Raw genomic sequence first — 10,890 nt, forward strand, 5'->3', positions numbered from 1 at the left:
CCTCTTCGACCTGTTTGTTTCCTCTCCACCTATCCTCTCCTCTATCCGCCTCCCACTCTCTCCCTATTTATTTCAGAACTCCCTTCCCCTCCCCCTTTTCTGATGAAGGGTCTAGGCCCGAAATGTCAGCCTCTCTGCTCCTATGATGCTGCTTGGCCTGCTGTGTTCATCCAGCCCTGCACCTTGTTGTCTCGGATTCTCCAGCATCTGCAGTTCCTACTATCTCTGATTCAATTTTAACCCCACTGCGAAGCCTCTTCTAAGGATGCCTAGCCTGAAGAAGTTACCCTCCTCCCTCCGGACAAACCTCAGGGGATCCCTCTCCCACTGCAACTCTCTCGTAATCTCTTCGGCCCTGAAACTGCTCGACCTAGTCCTGAAGCAAACCAGGTACTACAGCCACATCACCTTCCTTAGCACCTGCCTATGGAACCAGATCATCCCCAATGGACTACAATCCACATTCAAGCCTTCCCAATTTGGCCCCAACCGTGACAATATCTACACTCATGGCATTGAGATCCTTCAGAAGCGTTTCTCCCTGCGACTCCTGAAACACACACTTGCAGCAATGCACCGGCATCTCCAGGCACTACAATCAAGCCGACCCCAGCTCAGAGCCTCCCTCTCCCAGACCTGCAAAGGACCTCTCCTGATTTTTATTCTTCGTAGGATCCACAAGCTGAACTCACAATTCTACTCAGCTTTATTGGACACTAAAAACCGTAAGTACAGTAAACTTACTGGTGCCTACCACCCAAAACGGGCTTCTTCCACCCCCCAAATCCCCAGCCGTACCCAGGACATTCCCCACAATGCGTCCGCTGCCATTGGCCATGAGGCCACTATCGGGGAACCCACAGATGACGTCACATCCGCTACCGCCGGGTTCCCCACTTCTGGGACAGCGAACGCCATCGCTGCCGTTACCACCAACACTGAAGTCGCGACCACCCTCACCGCTACTGCTGCCGCCTACCCCGCTCCTCCTACCGACGCCGCCGCACCGCCCATCACCGACGCGGATGCAACTCCACCCACCGCCAACGCAACTCCGCCCACCGCCGATGCCGGCGCAACTCCGCCCACCGCCGACGCTGATGCAACTCCACCCACAGCCGACGCCGACGTCGCTCCGCCCACTGCCTCCACAGCCAGCAGCTCCAGAGGAGACAGCAGCACCCAGCCCTGCCGAGTCTTCACCATCCCCCCAGACCTCCCCCTTACTGAGGACGAACAGTCAGTCCTCAGTAAAGGGCTCACCTTTGTCCCCCTCCACCCACAGATCAACGAATACCGCTCACGCTTGGACCTAGAGCAGTTTTTCCGCTGCATCCGCCTCCACGCTTACTTCTTCAACCGCGAACCTAACCCTCCCCCTACTGACCCCTTCTCCCGCTTCCAACACACCCCCTCCTCCTGGACACCACCCCAAGGCCTCCTACCCTCCCTTGACCTCTTCATCTCCAACTGCCATTGAGACATCAATCGCCTCAACCTCTCCACCCCTCTCACCCACTCCAACCTCTCCCCCGCAGAACGTGCAGCCCTCCGCTCCCTCCGCTCCAATCCCAACCTCACCATAAAACCCGCGGACAAGGGAGGCGCAGTTGTAGTATGGCGCACTGACCTCTACATCGCCGAGGCCAGACGCCAACTCTCCGACACCTCCTCCTCCCGCCCCCTTGATCATGACCCCACCCCTGAGCACCAAACCATCATCTCCCAAACCATCCACAACCTCATCACCTCAGGTGACCTCCCATCCACGGCCTCCAACCTCATCGTTCCCCAACCTTGCACTGCCCGCTTCTATCTCCTTTCCAAAATCCACAAACCTGAGTGCCCTGGTCGACCCGTTGTCTCCGCCTGCTCCTGCCCCACCAAACTTATCTCCAACTATCTGGACTCCATTTTCTCCCCCTTGGTCCAGGAACTCCCTACCTATGTCCGTGACACCACCCACGCCCTCCACCTCCTCCAGAACTTCCAATTCCCCGGTCCCCAACACCTCATCTTTACCATGGACGTCCAGTCCCTCTACACCTGCATTCCCCATGCAGATGGCCTAAAGGCCCTCCGCATCTTCCTGTCCCACAGGCCCGACCAGTCCCCCTCCACTGACACCCTCATCCGCTTAGCCGAACTCGTCCTCACCCTCAACAACTTCTCTTTCAATTCCTCCCACTTCCTACAGACAAAGGGGGTAGCAATGGGTACCCGCATGGGCCCAAGCTACGCCTGCCTCTTTGTAGGTTACGTGGAACAATCCCTCTTCCGTACCTACACCGGCCCTAAACCCCACCTCTTCCTCCGTTACATTGATGGCTGTATCGGCACTGCCTCGTGCTCCCACGAGGAGCTCGAACAGTTCATCCACTTCAGTAACACCTTCCACCCCAACCTTAGGTTTACCTGGACCATCTCTAACACCTCTCTCCCCTTCCTGGACCTCTCTGTCTCCATATCGGGCAACCACCTAGAAACCGATATTCATTTCAAGCCCACCGACTCCCACAGCTACCCAGAATACTCCTCCCACCCACCCACCTTCCTGCAAAAATGCTATCCCCTATTCCCAATTCCTTCGCCTCCGCCGCATCTGCTCCCAGGATCAGGCATTCCACTCCCGTACATCTCAGTTGTCCTCATTTTTCAAGGACCGTAACTTCCCCCCCTCAGTGGTCGAGAACGCCCTCAACCGTGTCTCCCACATCTCCCGCAACTCATCCCTCACACCCCGTCCACGCAATAAGAACCAAAACAGAATCCCCCTCGTCCTCACGTACCACCCCACCAACCTCCGGATCCAACGTATCATCCTCCGACACTTCCGCCATCTGCAATCCGACCCCACCACCAAAGACATCTTTCCCTCCCCACCCTTATCTGCTTTCCGGAGGGACCACTCTCTCTGTGACTCCCTTGTCCGCTCCACACTCCCCTCCAGCTCCACCACACCCGGCACTTTTCCCTGCAACCGCAGGAAGTGCTACACCTGCCCCCATACCTCCTCCCTCACCCCATCCCAGGCCCCAAGAAGACTTTCCACATCAAGCAGATGTTCACCTGCACATCTGCCAATGTGGTATACTGCATCCGCTGTACCCGTTGTGGCCTCCTCTACATCGGGGAAACCAAGCGGAGGCTCGGGGACCACTTTGCAGAACACCTACGCTCGGTTCGCAATAAACAACTGCACCTCCCAGTCGCGAACCATTTCAACTCTCCCTCCCATTCCTCAGATGACATGTCCATCCTGGGCCTCCTGCAGTGCCACAACGATGCCACCCGAAGGTTGCAGGAACAGCAACTCATATTCCGCTTGGGAAACCTGCAGCCCAATGGTATCAATGTGGATTTCACAAGTTTCAAAATCTCCCCTCCCCCTACCGCATCCCAAAACCAGTCCAGCTCGTCCCCGCCTCCCTAACCTGTTCTTCCTCCCACCTATCCCCTCCTCCCACCTCAAGCCGCACCTCCATTTCCTACCGACTAACCTCATCCCGCCTCCTTGACCTGTCCGTCCTGCCTGGACTGACCTATCCCCTCCCTAACTCCCCACCTACACTCACCTTTACTGGCCCCATCCCCGCCTCTTCGACCTGTTGTTTCCTCTCCACCTATCCTCTCCTCTATCCCTCTTCTATCCGCCTCCCACTCTCTCCCTATTTATTTCAGAACCCCCTTCCCCTCCCCCTTTTCTGATGAAGGGTCTAGGCCCGAAACGTCAGCCTCTCTGCTCCTATGATGCTGCTTGGCCTGCTGTGTTCATCCAGCCCTGCACCTTGTTGTCTCAGATTCTCCAGCATCTGCAGTTCCTACTATCTCTGTGGATTTCTTTTGTGTGTTTGTATAATCCAATTGGGATGATTAACCAATAATTGAGCCCCACTATTCCACAAACCATCACAAATGTATATCTGTGGAACTAATCCACCAATTTGCCTGCCTGATGCTATTCAGGACAAAAATAATTCACGTCAGGTTTCACTATTAACAGGAAAATATCTGTGAGCAAATTTATTATTTAACAAATGGCAAAAAGTCAATTACTAATCTGATGTTATGTGACTGAATACCTCTTTAAAATGCTAAACACACACAGAATCATTCACAAATAAGACAGACAATAAAAGACTTTGACGCAAACATTATGGGTGGAAAAACTATCAGCAAGTAAAACAAAATCTGTAGATAAAAATGTACAGACCCCAAGGGTAGAGAGTATTTTTCTCATACTTCATTTGATTTTTTTTGTAATGGTGCTGTGGTGTCTACAAAGTGTAGGATGAAGCAAAAATCCCCAATATTTAAAATACAGGACAAAACCCTGTGCTTTTCAATTTTTTTCAGAGACTGGGACAGGTGGACTGAATTTTGTGCGAAATACACAAACTATACGTTCTCACACACAACCTGAGGTGAAAGCAGGACCTACCAAAACCAGCAGAAAGTAAAGAAAACCAGATATTTACCCAATAGATCCAATACGCACCATACCACATCAGCGAACTCAACCCAAAAGTCTTCATTCAGGCTCTGGGTACGGCAAGCCGGAACAGCCAGGTGCACATCAAGACTGTGTTTTGAGTGGGGAGGATGAGCTCCTGAGACCCCAAAGTTCCAACTTAGCTAGCAGGGAGGGGAAGGTGCTGGTGATAATGCATTGGGATTCCAAAGGTAGGAATTTTGATGAAAGAGTCTGAAATTAAACACCGTTGTTTTTCTGTGTGCATCAGTAGGATAGTGTTCTAATAGTGTTAACCTAGTTAATAGTGTAATTAAAGTACTACTGTTCTCCTGAATAATTGGTTGTGTTGATTTCCTTGACTTATTGCATTACTTATTTCCTTATATTATAATTACCTTTTTTACATTAAATAAACACAAAGATTCTTTTGCCTTGAAACATTTGTCTACTGCCTCTTCTTTTCAAGTCCCTTAGATAGGTCCAGTGTCCGAACCTGGGGTCTGGGAGCAATTCGAACTACTTAAAGATCAGAATATAATTGATTGCAAACCAGAAACCTACAAAAGTCATGATCGATCTTTAATTCAATAGCTGATCATGTAGACCTAGGCCTTTTCTTATATCAGAATTCTTTCTTTTGAGGTAGTATGTTTTTTCTCTTCTCACTCACAGAGAGAAATGGTGAGAGACGCTTTTTGATTGAATGCTTCTAGATATTGCTGAGTGCACTGAGCTCGTAAGTCTGTAACAAACTGTAACAGGACTAATCTGATGGCTGTTGTGAGGCAACATTTTCTTAAGTCAAAACACCTGGTATAAGTTTGTCTCATAAAATAAAAACCGAAAGACCTGCAGATACTGTAAATCAGGAACAAAAACAAAGTTGCTGGAGAAGCTCAGCAGGTCTGACAGCATCTGTGAAGGAAAAAAAAGAGTTAACTTCTGTTCTGAGGAAGGGTCACCGGACCCGAAACGTTAACTCTGTTTTTTTCCTTCACAGATGCTGCCAGACCTGCTGAGCTTTTCCAGCAATTTTGTTTTTGTTCCTGTCTCATAAAATGTCCACCTCACTGCTTCAAAATGTAAAATTGTCTTGTATGCACACCGCACAAACCTACTTGACCTTCAAGTTGCAAAAAAAACACTCTACTAGTTCATTGTAGATATGTAACAGTGTTGATCTTCAATTTCCCAGGTTATAGCCCAACATGTAAAAATATGTGATCTCTTATGATGTGTAATAAATCTTTATATTATTTTGTTAAAAGTACATTGCCGAGCTCTTGTGAATATATTCAGTAACTGGCCACCATCGTGAGATTACTTTTAGTCTGTCAATCCAGATTTCACTTTGGGATTTCACTTGTCAGTATTACGATCTGCTGGGATTGTAACAAAATAGGAGCTCTTTGTTAGGTAAAAATTAATTGAAATTAACAGAGATCTGAGGATCTCTCGAAATGAGCATGTGAAGGGACTGAGTATAGAATCAGAAGTTGTTGTGAAGTACATTACATAAATTGAAATTGGAGTTGACTGTTGCAAAGACTTTTCTGGGAGTGTAGCATTGTCCATTTAAAATCTTTCATCAAGGCTAAACTGAGAGAGTAAGCAGACAAGTTGAAGGTAGAATTAAAAGCAGGATCATTTAAGGATGCGATGATTGAACAATTAATTAGCATTAGAGCTAAAAGGAGGGAAACCTGGAATTAAAATTATCAAGATTTAGTTAGAAATGAACCTTGAATTAGGAGAAAAAGAGGGGAATAGAAAAATGGAATGTGTAGATCATGGAAAGTGGGAAGAAGGAAAGAAAAAAAAAATAACTGGAAACAAGAAAGCTTGAATTAGAAAGTGTTGAGAAAGATAAACAAAGAGAAAAGGAAAGAGTGGAGAAAACGATAGATAGAGCAATGGAATTGAAAAAGCTTGAACTCAAAGGGAAGTCAGACAAAGTTTAGTGTAAAGGAAAAAGGAAGAGGTATTAGTACAGGGGATGATTCTGACTCTAATGAGGGCTTTGCTTTACCTTGAAATTTGCAATACTGCCTAAATTTACAGAGGATGGAGTTTAAAGACATTACATCCCATTTGAAAAGATAGTTGAAGTTGAAGTCACCGATAGATGTTTGGACTTTACTCAAAGTGTCCTGATTGGTGCAAATATGAATGTCTTCTTCATCTGAAGAACAATCTGTAACTACTAAATTGTTAAAAGAGTAATATTCAATTATTATGAGTTTCTCCATGAAGCCAATTAATTAATACTTAGGACTAGATGAAAGAGACCTAATCAGACATTTCTAGAATGTACAAGAGAAAAATAAACACTCTGGGAATCATTGGTTTCAATCACTGAAGTCAGAGAGAAAAATGACGTTCTAAGGGAAATTTTGATATAGAAGAATTCTGAAGTATTATTTGATAACCCTTAACAATTATCAAGATGAGCAACAAGTATCAAAGATGCCAGAAGTTGCAGTTCTTGTGGATACCTGTGATACCTCACACAAGCAGCTGTAGTGGGAAAATGGTCAAATGGGACTCAATGAGGAAATTGGAGGAATGGAAAATCTGGGATGGAAATGTTTTAGTGGACACACACAAATACACAAAATGGAAAAAAAGAGAAAGGCCAGAAACCACAAATGATAGAAAGAAAATAATCTGTTTCCAGTGTAATAAGATGCTACATAATAAATCTAATTACTGGAAGTAAATGGGAGACCTATTGCAGTAGTAGCAACACCGAAGGAATCCTCAGAAAGGGGGTGTATAAATAAATTGAATCAGTCTTATATTTGTAGCAGAGACAGATGGAGAGTGTTCTCTCTGAACCTAATAGGAAGAGGGAAATGGCTCAGAAATGTCAAAAAATTGTTCCTCAATTAGTGATAAAGAAAATCAGACTATTGGACGTTCTTAATATTTTATTTTAAAAGGCGATGTATTTCCTCATGCTTCTAATCAAGGAGGTAAACTAATCACGATACTAACAGACACAGGAGCAAGTCCATTGCTAATGCTTGCTGATGATATAACGGATCCTCCAGTCTGGCTAATGAAGGAAAAAAATTGAGTGAAGGTGTACGTGGAGGCTACAAACCAGTTCCACTATATACAGTTGTATTAAACATTGACTTAGTACATGGACATGTTGTAGTGGGACTGGTGCAACAAATTCCTACAGAAGAAAATGATTTCAAGTTGGAGAATTACCTGGCTAGTTCAAAAATATTAACCTGTCTGGGGATGGTGGAATAACCAACAGACATAAAACAAAACCGAGATGCTGAAAGAGAAATTATATTGTGACTCAACCTCAGGCTCATAGACTTAGAAAATGAATGGTCTATGCAAAAGGGAGCTTATGTGGCAATTCAATAACCTGATACTATTGTCAAAAGCCCAAGTAAAAAGGATGAAGGGAAAGAAAATGAGGCTGACATATTTAGCTTATTTTCTTTGTTTGAGTTAAATAAACAACTTTCAGTTGAGTATAAGTTAATCTGTAGAGATACACCTGGGTGTATTATATTCGTCAAGCATTATGTGGACATAGGCAAGTCAGGACCAATGAAACAGCATCCTTATTGGAATAACAAGCTTAAGTGGAAACATCTCTGCAGGAAAGTCTTCATTCTATCTTTCTCTATTCAACAGGGTGCATTGCCTTTCAAGGCTGGGGCATGTACAAAAGGAAGCTTACATCTCCACTCTCCCTCATAACACAGGAGTCTGCCAAGGCAAGCTGCATAAAGCATTGCTTCTCCCTAGTTAAAAGCTGTCTTGCAGGATGTTCAAGCGTTTCAAGGCAATTTAGCAGTCCATACGAAACATTGAAGATTAACCGATAATAGAAAGATGAAAAGGATGTGCCTCAGGAATGCTCCCAACCTGCTGTTCACCATGAGGAACTGTACTACACAACAACCAGATAAAAGACACTGAACTTTAGTGACATGTAATGTTACATCCCTGTCTCACTGACTGCTACTTCTATGAGGATGACCTGTAAAGTGCAAATACTTTAAGGTCGGATTAGCCAGAAATAACATTCATACAATCATATGGATAAGTAAGCATTTACTGAGGAACAGAAAAGGACAAGAAGTGTAGAATTATCCAGGTCTACATGTGCTGAGGACTGACCAAGCACTGCTTACCATCCAACCAATAGAAAATAACATAATGATAAGAAGCCCTAAGCTAGCTCATTTAGCCTGGAAACAGGTTTCAGTTAGGCTCTGTCTGGTTTCTCATGGTTGATAATATATTGTTCTATCAGGATGTCTAAGATGTCCCTCCTGGTCAATGTCCTCATTCTCACCTTCATCTTTATCATCAGCCAATTGCTATTCACGCCCCACTTTCTCTGCATCCAGGATAAACCCTTTCCTCAACTCCAGTGGTGAAGATCATGTACCACAATAATCATGGAATCTCAAAATTATATGATCCCTAACTGTGCAGATCAAGGCCGGTCGGCCCATCAAGTTGTACCGACCCTCCGAGCAGCATGCTACCCTATCCCAGCAATTCCGCAATCCCATATTAACCATGACTAAGCCACCAAGCCTGCACATCCCTGGACACAATGAGGCAGTTACCATGGTCAATCCACTTAACCCGCACATTCTTGGACTGTGGGAGGAAACCCGAGCACCTGGAGGAAGCCCACATAGACACAGGGAGAAAATGAAACATCCATACGGTTAGAGGAGAAAGCAAGAACTACAGATGCTGGAGTCAGAGTCAATACAGTGTGGAGCTGGAGGAACACAGCAGGTCAGGCAGCATCAGAGGAACAGGAGAGTCCATGTTTCTGGTCGGGACCCTTTATCAGGAATGATGATGACATGAAACATCGACTTTCCTGCTCCTCTGATGCTACCTGACCTGCTGTGTTGCTCCAGCTCCACACTATATTGAACTCCACACAGTTTGTATTTTGAAAAGAGAAAGGCAGAATTTGTTTGGTGGGGTTGCCTGGGCCCAAGTGAAACTCAGGAACAGGTGACAGTTACACATTAATTTAGGGTAATTGGGTGAGAATTTGACTAAGGGTATATATATTGGGAACAAATAATCAGTGGGGTTTGAGTTGATGGTGTATGAGTTGAAATAAAAACCTGACCAGAAAAAAAAACATATGCCCAGATGCTGTGTAACCAACATTTTAACATCTGGTATTTAATAAGTAGGTATTCATTGGGATCGGAAAATGCAAAATAGTTTTACAAAGATTTGGTCTAGTCTGGTCTGGAGGATTTTTTTTATTAGAAAAGTTTTGAAAAGGTTGCTTTCTTTGGTGAGGGGAGACCTAATTGATGTGAATAAAATTGGGATGTCTGGATAAAGAGGAAAGGAAATGACTAATCCTTTTGGTTAAGTGTAATGAACCAAGTAACATAGATTTAAGCTAGATTATAGGAGGTTTAGAGCGAATTGGAAGGGAAATCTCTTCCTCGAGAGGGTGATATCTGAAAAGGTGGTAGATGCAGTAACTGTCATAATATTTATAAAGTATTTGGATATATAGTTGAAAAACCGTAACTTATGAGACCAGGGGCTGGAAAGTGGAATTAAATTGGATGATTATTTGTTGGCTCGTGAAAATGGGAGGTGCCAAATAAGTTCCTTCTCGAGCACATTTCAACACAAAAACTGTGATCAAAGAGGTAAAGAGTAACTAGGTAAAAGATAGAAGCAGAGAAATGCTTCAAGGGATTCCTGATGCTAACAACGGGAACCTTTGGGATCAATCAAATAGGTTAACTGAGAGACCTTGCATAGCCTACCTCATCCAATAACTAACTTATAATCTTTGAACAAGTCTTGATTAGTTCTGTAAAGGATCTTAAATATAACCCAATCGCTCAGCTAGGTTATTCAGAATTCAACAGTACTTTGAACAATATTCTGCTCTGAATTCAAAATTGAACAAAATGGACAGTCACCAGGTTGGATAGCATACATGAAGAGAGAAACTTACAATAACATTTCATCAAATTTGGAAGATGTTGAAGTGTAATGCCAGGGAAAAGCAACCAGAAGAAGATCACAAGTGGAAGATCCTTGATAGAGTGTTAAGCAAGAGTAATTAAATGTGAATTCTGAAGATGAGAAAAACAGCCTGCTTGCAGGAAGAAGGCATCCTTGCTGAAGAAGTGGATGTGGAGGCAAAGGCAGAAGAGCTTTCACTGCGGCATTCACCCTCAGTCACCACTTTTGTTGCAAAAGGTATCCAGACATTTTTGTGTCTGGCATTCTCATTATTTCTTTAATACAATCCTGATTTAATTAAATTGTATAAGGGCCTGGATAAACTGCTTCTGTTCCTAAGTTCTTACAAAGACATCAGAAATGTTGTAACACAATCAATGTGTGTGAGTTACCAATTACCAGTTATACAG

Source organism: Rhincodon typus, chromosome 15, assembly GCF_021869965.1.
Source record: "Rhincodon typus isolate 14 chromosome 15, sRhiTyp1.1, whole genome shotgun sequence".
Classification (NCBI taxonomy): domain Eukaryota; kingdom Metazoa; phylum Chordata; class Chondrichthyes; order Orectolobiformes; family Rhincodontidae; genus Rhincodon; species Rhincodon typus.